Source organism: Gymnoscopelus braueri (genome assembly GCF_963280865.1).
Source record: "Gymnoscopelus braueri genome assembly, chromosome: 14".
Classification (NCBI taxonomy): Eukaryota; Metazoa; Chordata; class Actinopteri; order Myctophiformes; family Myctophidae; genus Gymnoscopelus; species Gymnoscopelus braueri.
Genome location: NC_137619.1, coordinates 3,725,218 through 3,738,594, shown reverse-complemented (window position 1 = coordinate 3,738,594; position 13,377 = coordinate 3,725,218).

Sequence of the window (13,377 nt, the reverse complement as noted above, 5' to 3'; positions counted from 1 at the left end):
CAGAAATAAGTCTGGCACTGAATGGAGTAGTTTACCCCAAAAAATCGCTTATTTGCGATCAATTACACACCCCATGAAGCCTTGAGTTCATGGAGATTTTTTTATTTTTTGTCGCGCATTCCTGAGCCAATAATTTGATGACCTGCAGTCTCTCCGTGTCTCCTTCGAGTCTCCTATCGGTCATTCAATTATTGGTTTAGGAATGCGACAAAAACAAAAAAAATCCAATGAATTCAATATGCTTCATGGGATGTGTGTAATTGATAGAAAATAAGTAACTTTTTGGGTGAATTACTCCTTTAAGGCAGGTATGGCATCGTTAGCAGCAATGGAGAAAGTGCAAGAAGGCTGAAGGCTTACAGTACATACAGTACGTATCAATATCACTTGTTTATTTCACTTGTCTAAGTACATTGTGCAAATAACATTTTTGAACAGCTGCTCAGGATTTTTTACAGATTGAATGCAGTTTTTGTTTTATTTATTTATATGTTGTTCTTTTGTTTAAAATGTTTTTTGTCCGTGTCCTCATTCAGGGCTCTTGACAGTCGCAGGGGGAAAAAAACCTCTATCTGAACTTTAAGCCCCCGCATCGTCACAAACAGCCCGTTATACGATGTTTGACCTTCACAATCCTCTTTATGCCATACATACTCAAGCACCTGCTGCCGTGTGTGTGTGTGTGTGTGTGTGTGTGTGTGTGTGTGTGTGTGTGTGTGCGCGCGCCCTGCAGGGAAGGAGAGAGAGAGAGGAGAGAGAGCTAGCTCCCTGTGGTGAAGTTCGGCCGACCTCACCACCTTCCAGTGAAGAGCTGTTCCCACATACCACAGTGAAGCTCCTGTCAGGATGGCCCTGGCTGGGTTTGTAGCAATGTTCACCATTTACTCTCACTCTTTAACTCTTTATGACTTTCCCAGAGAGAAGCCTGTGGATTCTGCTATAGATGATGTCCTTCTTTTAACCCTCTAAGTCCGGCAAACGCATCTGTGTCATTTTGAGATGTCTTTGGGCTATTCAAAAATAGCAGATCTACAAGCTCATCGCGCGGCACCGAGTGCCGCGCTATGAGCTTGTAGATCTGCTATTTTTGAAAAATCTTGAAAAATTTGTGCAAATCTTTGAATATATATATTTTTTTAAAGCTGCTTCTGGGGGGTCCCTGGAACAAAACATTTTGAGATGGGGGTCCGCGGCCAAATACATAATCCGATTTCTAAATCCTAACAGTATGTTGCTATATCAGCGGTGCTCCAACTTTTCGAAGGTCAAGGACCACCCAAAATGATTATGTATTTGGCCCGCGGACCCCCCCCATCTCAAAATATGTTGTTCCAGGGACCCCCGGAAGCAAAGATCGGAGTTCAAAATGTTCGCTTTAAAACATATATATATATATATATGTATATTCAAAGAATTTCACAACTTTTTCACAATTTTCCCAAAATAGCATGCAGATCTACAAGCTCACGGCAACGAGTGCCGCGCTATGAGCTTGTAGATCTGCTATTTTTTTTATAGCCCAAAGAAATCTTAAAATGACACACAGATGCGTTCCCGGTCTTATTGGATTAACAGACCTTTACATCCCGTTGTCTCACGGACCGTCTTTGGTTTCTTCACCCGCACCTGTTACAGTGTCTCTCTCTCTTACTGGACATCTAACAACATTAAGCCCATAATACATCAACCCTGCTGACAGAGGAACAATGCTGCTTTTATCATTAGGATCTGGATGACACAGAGGAATGAATAATGAAACATAAACACAATCCATCTGTCTGTCAGGCTCTTTTATCAGAGGCATGGATCAAGTTTTTGGGGGGATGAAGAATGAATGCCAGAGGAACAAGTGGATAAGGATGTCCTGGCCGACGGGGATGCCAGAGAATTAAAGAGAAAGAAACAGAAGGCTAAACGGAGAGAGAGGCATGATGATGGCGTGTCAATTCCTTTGTCAGAGATTAAATAGTGTGGTTAAAGATTTAAGGCTGAAACGCATTGTTTCTGCGTTGTGAGTTTTTCAGTTTCAGTAACAAAAATAAACTTGTCTCCTTAAGCATGTAGTAGTTTATCCTATGGAGACAGTATGTGTGTGCGTGCGCGCGTGCGCGTGCATGTTAATAAAAGTGAGTGAGAGTTCTGCATGGTGTAGCGTGTGTGTGTGTGTGTGTGTGTGTGTGTGTGTGTGTGTGCGCGCGCGTGTGTATGCGCGTGCGTGTGTGTATGCACGTGCGTGTGCTTGTGCGTGTGCATGCGCGTGTGTGTGTGCATACGTGTGTGTGTGTGTGTGGTTGTGCGTGTGCGTTTGCATGTGCGTGCGTGTAGATGTGTGTGTGTGTGTGTGTGTGTGTGTGTGTGTGTGTGTGTGTGTGTGTGCATGTGCGTGTGCGTGTGCGTGTGCATGTGCATGTGCGTGTACGTGTACATGTACGTGTGCGTGCAGGTGTGTGCGTGCGTGCGTGCATGTGTCCATGCATGTGTGTTAATAAAAGTGAGTGTGAGTTGTGCATGGTGTGGCTATTTTCAGGAACGTATAATTAAAGTGTTATTGGAGCCACTTCCTTCCTCACGCGGCCACAGAAGTCATGGAGCTACACAAACATGGCTCCACTTGGACAATGTTTCCGGGTTTGGAAAAGTTTACAAGCATTTACTAGAAACGGCTGCAATGTGCTTTCTCCCGAATTGTTTATCTTTCAGTTGAAGTGAATCACAAGACTCTCTGACCTTTAACTGCAGACCCCCGTTACAACACAATGATAACCTCTGGGTGGGAGAATGAAGAAGATATATTGTAATAGCATTCCCTTGATTCCAGTGTTGGCCAAGTTACTGGGGAAGTATAATGCGTGTCTCTTTAGTCATCATTACTCATTTTAAAAAGTAATAATATTACTTTACTCATTATTTGGTATGAAAAGTAATTAGTTACGTTACTCGTTATATTACTATTACTTTCGCTACCCCCGCCCTTCTAAATAAGTGACGTAGAACAGAGGTTTTCAATCAGTGGTCCGGGGACCACCAGTGGCCCTTGAGGGGGTACCAGGGGGTCCCTAAGCGAAATTAGTTAACATAGCGTCACAATCATTTTAACCACTTAGCTTTGGCTATTCAAAAATAGCAGATCTACAAGCTCATAGCGCGGCACCGAGTGCCGCGCTATGAGCTTGTAGATCTGCTATTTTTTGAAACACCTTGAAAAAGTGTGCATATCTTTGAATATTTATATTTCTTTAAAGTGAAAATATGATATCTTTGCTTCTGGGGGGTCCCTGGCACAAAAGATTTTCAAATGGGGGTCCGCGGCCAAATGTATATCAATGTAGGGGTCCTTGGCGTGAAAGAGGTTGAAAACCACTGACGTAGAATACAACTATCCAGCTCATTTCTGAACTTAATCCACTTTATTGGATTCAGATCAATTCGTCAATTCATCACCGGTATTGATGGCTTCATAAAGCAGATGTAACAGTGTGGTCATAAACTATCATGTCTGTTCAGCAGTGGTGTAAAGTAACTAAGTACATTTACTCAAGTACTGTACTTAAGTACAATTTTGAGGTACTTTTACTTTACTGGAGTATTTCCAATTGTCTATACAATTCTATACACCACATCTCAGAGATAAATATTGTACTTTTACTCCACTACAATTATTTGAAAACTTTAGTTAATAGTTACTTTGCAGGTATAAATTATTACATTATAAAACATACATTAACCACTTTAGCCTTATTTCATACATAGGCTATTTGAAAAAAGCTCACAAGCTTGTACATCTGCTATTTTCAAACATTTAGTACTTTTACTTTTGGTACTTTAAGTACATTTTCATACCAATACTTTTGTACTTTTACTCAAGTGATTTTTTTTATTCCAGACTCTTACTTGTAACAGAGTACTTCTACATTGCAGTATTGCTACTTTTACTTAAGTAAAATATCTGAGTACTTTTTCCACCACTGGTTCAGGGTACCTTCATGTCTCCTCTCAGAAGGACACACATCAGACAGAGCAGCTGAACAGAAGAGCTTTGGTTCCCGTGACCGTCTGACACCAGGTGCCGTTGGAGCAGTGTTGATTTCCTCGACTAAAACTATGACGAAAAATGTTGGTCGACTACCTTTTTTCACTGACAAAAACTAAATAAAAACTAAATATAAACTAAGCTATGATGACTAAAACTATGACTAAATATATTGACAATTTCATCAACAAATAAAAACTAGACAAAAATGTTAGTGAGGGATCTAGTGGAGAAGAGATCCAGTAGATCTATAAGACAAGTCATTGTGCTCGGTTGCGCTCGGGTGTTGCGCTCTGAAAATAGCAGATCTACAAGCTCACAACACGTCGCAGCGCGACGCGTTGTGAGCTTGTAGATCTGCTATTTTCAGCATGCAAACAAGTGTAAAATCAGCCATTAAGACGCCATCAAGGCACCGCCAACATACATTTTAGTCGACTAAATCGACTGTAGATTTAGTCGACTAAAATCTTATGATATTTAGACGACTAAAACTAGACAAAAACTAAAACATTTCAGATGACTAAAATATGACTAAAACTAAATCAAAATTTGCTGTCAAAATCAACACTGTGTTGGAGTCCATGTGGAATCATCCCAGAGCTCCTCTCTCAACGAGGGGGAGGTGCCCGGGCCCTCACCACATCACCAGCTGTGGTTCAACAACCCAGGCCTCATGGCCCTAAACCTCCCCCCACACACACACACACACACACACACACACACACACACACACACACACACACACACACACACACACACACACACACACACACACACACACACACACACACACACACACACACACACACACAGCTGAAGCCATAAAACCAACAGAAGCTTAACTTTTTGCATAAAACGCTACAGTGTGCGGCTGCACTTGTTTTAAGTTATGAGACAGTTGTAGACGTTATTGGCTGTTCTGTGGGGACAGTAAAGTATACTGAGGGGCTTGTTTCCATATTTGGTTCCATCGATGCATCCATCATTGTCAAAACATGGATTTACTGAAAATGAATAGGAAACAACACGACTAAAAAGACTTTTAGTCGTATTGGTCTAATGTCAACATGGCTGCCATGTGGAACATGGACGTCATATTGACACTGTGACGTCATCAGTGGTGGAAAGTAACTAAGTGCATTTACTCAAGTACTGTACAATTTTGAGGTATTTTTTACTGTGCTGGAGTACTTTCAATTTGCAATACTTTTACTTCTACTCCACTACATCTCAGAGGCAAATATTATAAATTTTACTCCATTACAATTATTTGAAAACTTTGGTCACTATATAGTTACTTTGTAGATTTTTATTATCATTACTAAACATACATTACCCACTTCAGCCCTATAATACATTTCAACCATTTGAAAATAGCCGATCTACAAGCTCAATCTACAAGCCGATCAATCTACAATCTCCGAATCTACAATCTACAAGCCGATCCACAAAACGTTTTTATACATTTGAAAACAGACAGTCACACAGACAGACAGACAGACAGACAGACAGACAGACAGACAGACAGACAGACAGACAGACTGTGGCAGTTCACCCTGCCACTGATGATACATATAACAGTCTTTAGTAAATTTCTGTGTTATTGAATTATTCTGTATTGTTTAAGTTGCAGAGATTGATATTTGTTTGATTGTATTGATATATTGTTTGATTGTTGATTGTTTGATTGCATTGACTCCAGTGCAGGGAGCATGCAATCAAGCATGCTCATTCCACCCATGCTGAACCATACCAACTGTGGGTTGGTTTAAAATTGGTAAAGTGGGAAGATGGGTACTCTAATATTAATTATGATTATGTGGGTAATTCTTTGAGTAATATGTGACACTTTAAAGTGTGGATATGAATTGTAATGTCTCTGGATATTACAATTAACTGGTTAAATTGAGGATTCAATTCAGGTTTGGTACGGTCCAATGGGCGGGGCCTAGCCTATATAAGTAGGGGGACCTGCCACTGCTTGTCAGTCAGTGAAGGACTGTTGAGAAGTAGACCCAGGGCCAATCTGTCCAGTGTGTGTATATAGAGTTTGCTGTGCGTCATTATTTTTGTTCATGATTTTCCTGAGATGTAAGAAGGTGAATAAAATCCACTTCCATTCTGCAACATCGAGGGTTCTGTCTGGCGATTTTTGGCAGTTTTGCTATTTTACCAGTGGTTTCAAACTATGCCTTTCGGCAAACACTATCCTCACTAAGTCAGAGTGACGGACGGACGGACGGACGGACGGACGGACGGACGGACGGACGGACGGACGGACGGACGGAGAAGTGTCTGTGGTGTTACAGACAGACAGACAGACAGACAGACAGACAGACAGAGAAGTGTCTGTGGTGTTACAGACAGACAGACAGACAGACAGACAGACAGACAGAGAAGTGTCTGTGGTGTTACAGACAGACAGACAGACAGACAGACAGAGAAGTGTCTGTGGTGTTACAGACAGACAGACAGACAGACAGACAGACAGACAGACAGAGAAGTGTCTGTGGTGTTACAGACAGACAGACAGACAGACAGAGAAGTGTCTGTGGTGTTACAGACAGACAGACAGACAGACAGACAGAGAAGTGTCTGTGGTGTTACAGACAGACAGACAGACAGACAGAGAAGTGTCTGTGGTGTTACAGACAGACAGACAGACAGACAGACAGACAGAGAAGTGTCTGTGGTGTTACAGACAGACAGACAGACAGACAGAGAAGTGTCTGTGGTGTTACAGACAGACAGACAGACAGACAGACAGAGAAGTGTCTGTGGTGTTACAGACAGACAGACAGACAGACAGACAGAGAAGTGTCTGTGGTGTTACAGACAGACAGACAGACAGACAGACAGAGAAGTGTCTGTGGTGTTACAGACAGACAGACAGACAGACAGACAGACAGACAGAGAAGTGTCTGTGGTGTTACAGACAGACAGACAGACAGACAGACAGACAGACAGACAGACAGAGAAGTGTCTGTGGTGTTACAGACAGACAGACAGACAGACAGACAGAGAAGTGTCTGTGGTGTTACAGACAGACAGACAGACAGACAGACAGACAGAGAAGTGTCTGTGGTGTTACAGACAGACAGACAGACAGACAGACAGACAGACAGACAGAGAAGTGTCTGTGGTGTTACAGACAGACAGACAGACAGACAGAGAAGTGTCTGTGGTGTTACAGACAGACAGACAGACAGACAGACAGAGAAGTGTCTGTGGTGTTACAGACAGACAGACAGACAGACAGACAGACAGACAGACAGACAGACAGAGAAGTGTCTGTGGTGTTACAGACAGACAGACAGACAGACAGACAGACAGAGAAGTGTCTGTGGTGTTACAGACAGACAGACAGACAGACAGAGAAGTGTCTGTGGTGTGACAGACAGACAGACAGACAGACAGACAGACAGACAGACAGAGAAGTGTCTGTGGTGTTACAGACAGACAGACAGACAGACAGACAGACAGAGAAGTGTCTGTGGTGTTACAGACAGACAGACAGACAGACAGACAGACAGACAGACAGACAGACAGACAGAGAAGTGTCTGTGGTGTTAAAGACAGACAGACAGACAGACAGACAGACAGACACACATCAGTCCTATAGGAGTGAAATAGGAGCCAAACCTGTCCCTGCATTAATGTAGACATACTTCTGTGGTGTCAGACTAGCAACACTGTGAAATGCACTGATTACTATAAAGCTATTGGGTGTGACCGGGGTGATTTTCCCTTGACTGGGTGTCCATAGCTAAAGAGCTCATTGACAGCCAGGACACTGAGGTGGTCCATATGGTGTGGAGTGTATAGGAGCGTCCAGACTCCTGATTAGTGGTGGGAAAAAAAAGTTCATTTCAGTGAACGAACGATTTCGTTCACGTTCGCGGCAATGATTCGTTCAAATGATTCGTTCAACGTTCTCGTTCAGTAGCGCTGTTTTCTAGTGTTCAAAATTTACTTGAGTAAAAGTACAAAAGTATTGGTATCAAAATATACTTAAAGTACCAAAAGTAAAAGTACTAACATATTTGAAAATAGCCGATCTACAATCTCACAACGCGTCGCGATGCGACGCGTTGTGAGCTTGTAGATCTGCTATTTTCAAATAGCCTAGGTATAAAATAGGGCTAAAGTGGTTAATGTGTGTTTTATAATGTGTGTAAAACACCATCGCGGGAGAGTTTTTTTTACGTCGCACGTGAACGTAACAGTTTCAGAAAGTGAACGAGCTCGTTCACTTTCACGGCAAATGAACCAGTTCTTTTGAACGAATCGATCATGAACGACACACATCACTACTCCTGATTCACTGGAGGAAGACGGAGGAAGATGATGGACAAAGGCACAGCCAGGAGACACTTCAGACCTCACTGAACCACAATGGAGGCCCCTGGCACTGGCAGAGAGAGCCCCTACTGGGACCACGATGCCTGAAGAACTCCCTAAACTAAAGCCTGATCTATGGAGAAACTGGCTGCTCCGCCATAATGCGTTCATCCATCCACATTCCTGTCCCCCCCCCTCTCCCCGGCCTGGGTCTCATGGTCTTTATTTAACCCCTTAAGACCTGAGGCTCATTCTACAAAATGTCTTCTAAATACTAACTTTTTCATGTCAAGGACCCCCAAAATGTATTTGGCCGCGGACCCCCATCTCAAAATATGTAGCTCCATTGACGCCCAGAAGCAAAGATTTGAGTTAAAAATGTTAGCTTTAAAAATATATATATTAAAAGATTTGCACAAATCTTTTTCAAAAATAGCAGATCTATAAGCTCGTAGCGCGGCACTCGGTGCCACGCTACGAGTTGTATATCTGCTATTTTTTTAATAGCCAAATAAATCTTAAAATGACACAGATGTGTTCCTGGATTGAATGCGTTAAAAGGTTGAATAATACATAAGGAATGTTTAGCAATATGTTAGCATGATGTGACAGATTTACTGAGGATTCATAACACGGTCAAATCGTTGAGTGTTGACTTCGGGCCGTGAAGGTCAGTTTTTTTAAACATTTTTTGAACAGGAAACAGATGACACCCCGAAGATTTGTAACGGAAACATATTATACGACGCCTTCAATATGTGGTTTTCGATTCAGATCCATCTGCTGCAGAGCCAATCAAACGAAGCCACGGGAATAAACTCGGAACGTGTGAGACTACAAATGTTTGATAGCTCCCATCGGCTTGTGTGATCACAGGAGAAATATGCAGTGGTGTAAAGTAACTAAGTACATTTACTCAAGTACTGTACTTAAGTACACATTTGAGGAATTTTTACTTTACTGGAGTATTTCCCATTTTCTGTACTTTTACTTCTACTCCACTACATCTCAGAGTCAAATATTGTACTTTTACTCCACTACAATTATTTGAAAACTTTGGTTACTAGTTACTTTGCAGATATAAATGACTATTATAAAACACGCATTAACCACTTTAGCCCTATTTTATACATAGGCTATTTGAAAATATCAGATCTACAAGCTCACAACGCGTCGCGATGCGACGCGTTGTGAGCTTGTAGATCTGATATTTTCAAACATTTTAGTACTTTTACTTTTGGTACGTTAAAGGTAGGGTAAGTGATTTGCGTTGGTTAAAATAATTGTTAAATAGCTCTATATTCTGATAGTACTCATTGCTATAGAGTGTTTGTTCAGTATTAGGAGTCTCCATGTCTCTCCACCTCTTTATTAAACAGAAAATGCATTTTCGATCAGTTTCAGTTTCATTTCCAATTTTATCCAACCAGGACAGAGAACTCAATCAGGATATAGATTAAACAAGTGAAATTGGAAGTGATGACACTAAGAAATGAGCATGAAAAATTGGAAATGGAACACTATACAAATTAAGCTTAAAAATGGGTACTTTCTCCTGATTGGCTGAGATTTTGACACCTACCGAAAAATGTATTTTCTCTTTATTAAAGAGCTGGAGAGACAGGGAGACTCCTGTTACTGAAAAAACACTCTATAGCAATGATTACTATCAGAATATAGTATTTTAACCTTTTAACAAAATACCTTTTGTTTTAACCAAAAAATATCACTTACCCTACCTTTAAGTACATTTTGATGCTAATACTTTTGTACTTTTACTCAAGTCAATTTTTAATTCTGGACTTCTCCTTGTAACAGAGTATTTCTATATTGCAGTATTGATACTTTTACTTAAGTAAAGAATTTGAGTACTTTTTCCACCACTGGAAATATGGAGCTCCATATGTACGTGTTTGTGCACATGCACAAGTACAGTAAGTGTGAGTGTGTATGTTGCTTGGATACATATACTGTACATGTGTGTACGCTTGTGCACGTGTGTAGTGAGTGGGTTTAGGATGTGATGTTATGTCCTATTTAAGAAATAGCAAATAAATAGAAGTATTTTGGCTAAAAACCATGGTCAGCGCCTGGCAAAAATGCCGTCATTCCTGAAGACACCTGCCTCGACTTTAGAGCGAAAAGGCGTGCATGTGATTTACGTTGCACCGTAAAGAAAGGAAGGCTTTAGCGTGTTCCCCGGTGCGTACTGTAACAAATGACTCACACAAAGGAAGAGCTGGACCCCTGTAGTGAGACCTCCCAGCTCAGACGGACGGACGGGCCGGACAGATGGGATGCAGAGAGCAGCCTGCTACACAGACACATAGAATGGACACACTCAGTGGTGGAAAAAGTACTCAAATGTTTTTACTTAAGTAAAAGTATCAATACTGCAATGTAGAAATACTCAGTTACAAGTAAAAGTCCGGAATTCAAAATTTACTTGTGTAAAAGTACAAAAGTATTGGTATGAAAATGTACTTAAAGTACCAAAAGTAAAAGTACTAAAATGTTTGAAAATAGACGATCTACAAGCTCACAACGCGTCGCGATGCGACGCGTTGTGAGCTTGTAGATCTGCTATTTTCAAATAGCCTAGGTATAAAATAGGGCTAAAGTGGTTAATGTATGTTTTACGATGTAATAATTTATATCTGAAAAGTAACTAGTAACTAAAGTTTTCAAATAATTGTAGTGGAGTAAAAGTACAATATTTGCCTCTGAGATGTTAGTGGAGTAGAAGTAAAAGTATGGGAAACTGGAATCAAATGCCTCAAAATTGTACTTAAGTACAGTACTTGATTAAATGTACTTAGTTACTTTCCACCACTGCACACACAGCCTGCTACACAGACACATATAACGGACACTTCACACACACATGTGAGAGAGGTGTAAAGAGGTAAACCACTAACACACATGTTGTCCATGTAACGCAGGCTGTGCACAAATTAAATCCATCACAACGCTGAATAAATACATGTGTGTGTAGTACAGTACGCACATGTGTGTAGTAAAACACGCGTGAACGCAAGCACGCACAGGAGTGAGCACACACGCACGCACGCACACACGCACGCACGCACACGCACACACACACACACACACACACACACACACACACACACACACACACACACACACACACACACACACACACACACACACACACACACAGTCAGTGAGTCACGTGGTAAACGGAAGGTAACCCGTTTCCATCCCCAGGCTCCTCCTGGCTGCATTTCAAAGTGTCCATGAGCAAGGCACTGAACTCCTAACTGCTCCTCAATGAGCAGGTTGTCGTCCTCGCCTGGTTTCCCCTGATGGCAGTGACTGTATTATGTGTGTGTGATAATGCTATATAAACGCAGTGCATTTGTCATTTGTACACACCTCGTACACGCTCACTCACACACAGCCACGCACACATATTATACATGCACATAATGGGCGTGCACACACACACACATACACACACACATACATATGATCATCTGAACATCCACATAAAAGTCCTCTGCATTGTGACGCGCTGTGTGTTACTGTATGTTTGAAGAAAAATAATAAACCCACACACTCATATGCTCCAATGTCATTTATTGACAACATTTTGAGCCAAAGCTCTTCATCAGGTCAAATCTTTTTTGACCTGATGAAGAGCTTTGGCTCAAAACGTTGTCAATAACTTACATTGGAGCAGATGAGTGTGTGGGTTTATTATTTTTCTTCATGTTACTTTCCAACACAGCACCTCAACCAAGTGATGTGCGTGTTCTATTTGTTTTTTACAGTATGTTTGACACGCACGCACGCACGCACGCACGCACACACACACACACACACACACACACACACACACACACACACACACACACACACAGGCAGCTACACACATACGCACACACGATCGCACATAGCACCCTTCACACACCTATAATAATATTTACACACACACACACACACACACACACACACACACACACACACACACACACACACACACACACACACACACACACACACACACACACACACACACACAGCCCACACACACAGGCACCTGAAACTTCACATATTAAGATAGATTATTACACCAAAAAATACAGTATACACACATCATCAAAGGACAGCTTTGGACATACAAGGTTTCTACCCCACAGCGGTGATATTATGAACCAAATAAAACCTGTTGGGATGTTGAGGATCTTTCATCACTCATCACCTCCATCCTGTTTGCTGTGTCTTAGGAACTCTGTTAAATGTGATGAATAAGCTCTCATAACCCATTCAATCCCAGAACGCATCTGTGTCATTGTATAGATTTCTTTGGTCTATTAAAAAAATTGCAGATGTACAAGCTCATAGCGCAACACCGAGTGCCACGCTATGAGCTTGTAGATCTGCTTTTTTAATTTTATTTTCGTGAAAATGTGTGCACATTTTTTTTACTCAAATCTTTGCTTCTTGGGGGGGGGGGGGTCCCTGGAACAAAATGAGATGGGGGTCTGCGGCCAAATACATATAATTTTGTGGGTCCTTGACATGAAAAATCTATGTAAATAGCAACATAATTTTTTTTCATCAGTAGAATCCCCCAGAAGCAAAGATTTTAGTTACAAATGTTTGCTTAAAAAAATACATATTAAAAGATTTTCACCTAATGTTCACAATTTTTCAAAAAGTGTCGTGCTATGAGCTTGTAGATCTGCAATTTTTTAATAGCCAAAGAAATCTAAAAATGACACACGCAGATGCTCTCCCGGTCTTACGGAGTTAATGTCAGATTGCAGCAAATCATAGAAACAATGAACTACAGTAGACAGCCTGTCACACATCCCATACGGCATGAGGAAAAACAACACATTGACCCGGATACACCTCCTAAATGTGTGTTTTTGTTTTATGAGTGTGATAACACTTTCATGGCCTTTCTGTTCCCACGGTGACACAGGGTCTCTTGTTAAGCAATTTATTTTTGCTAACGTTTCCTCCTGACACTA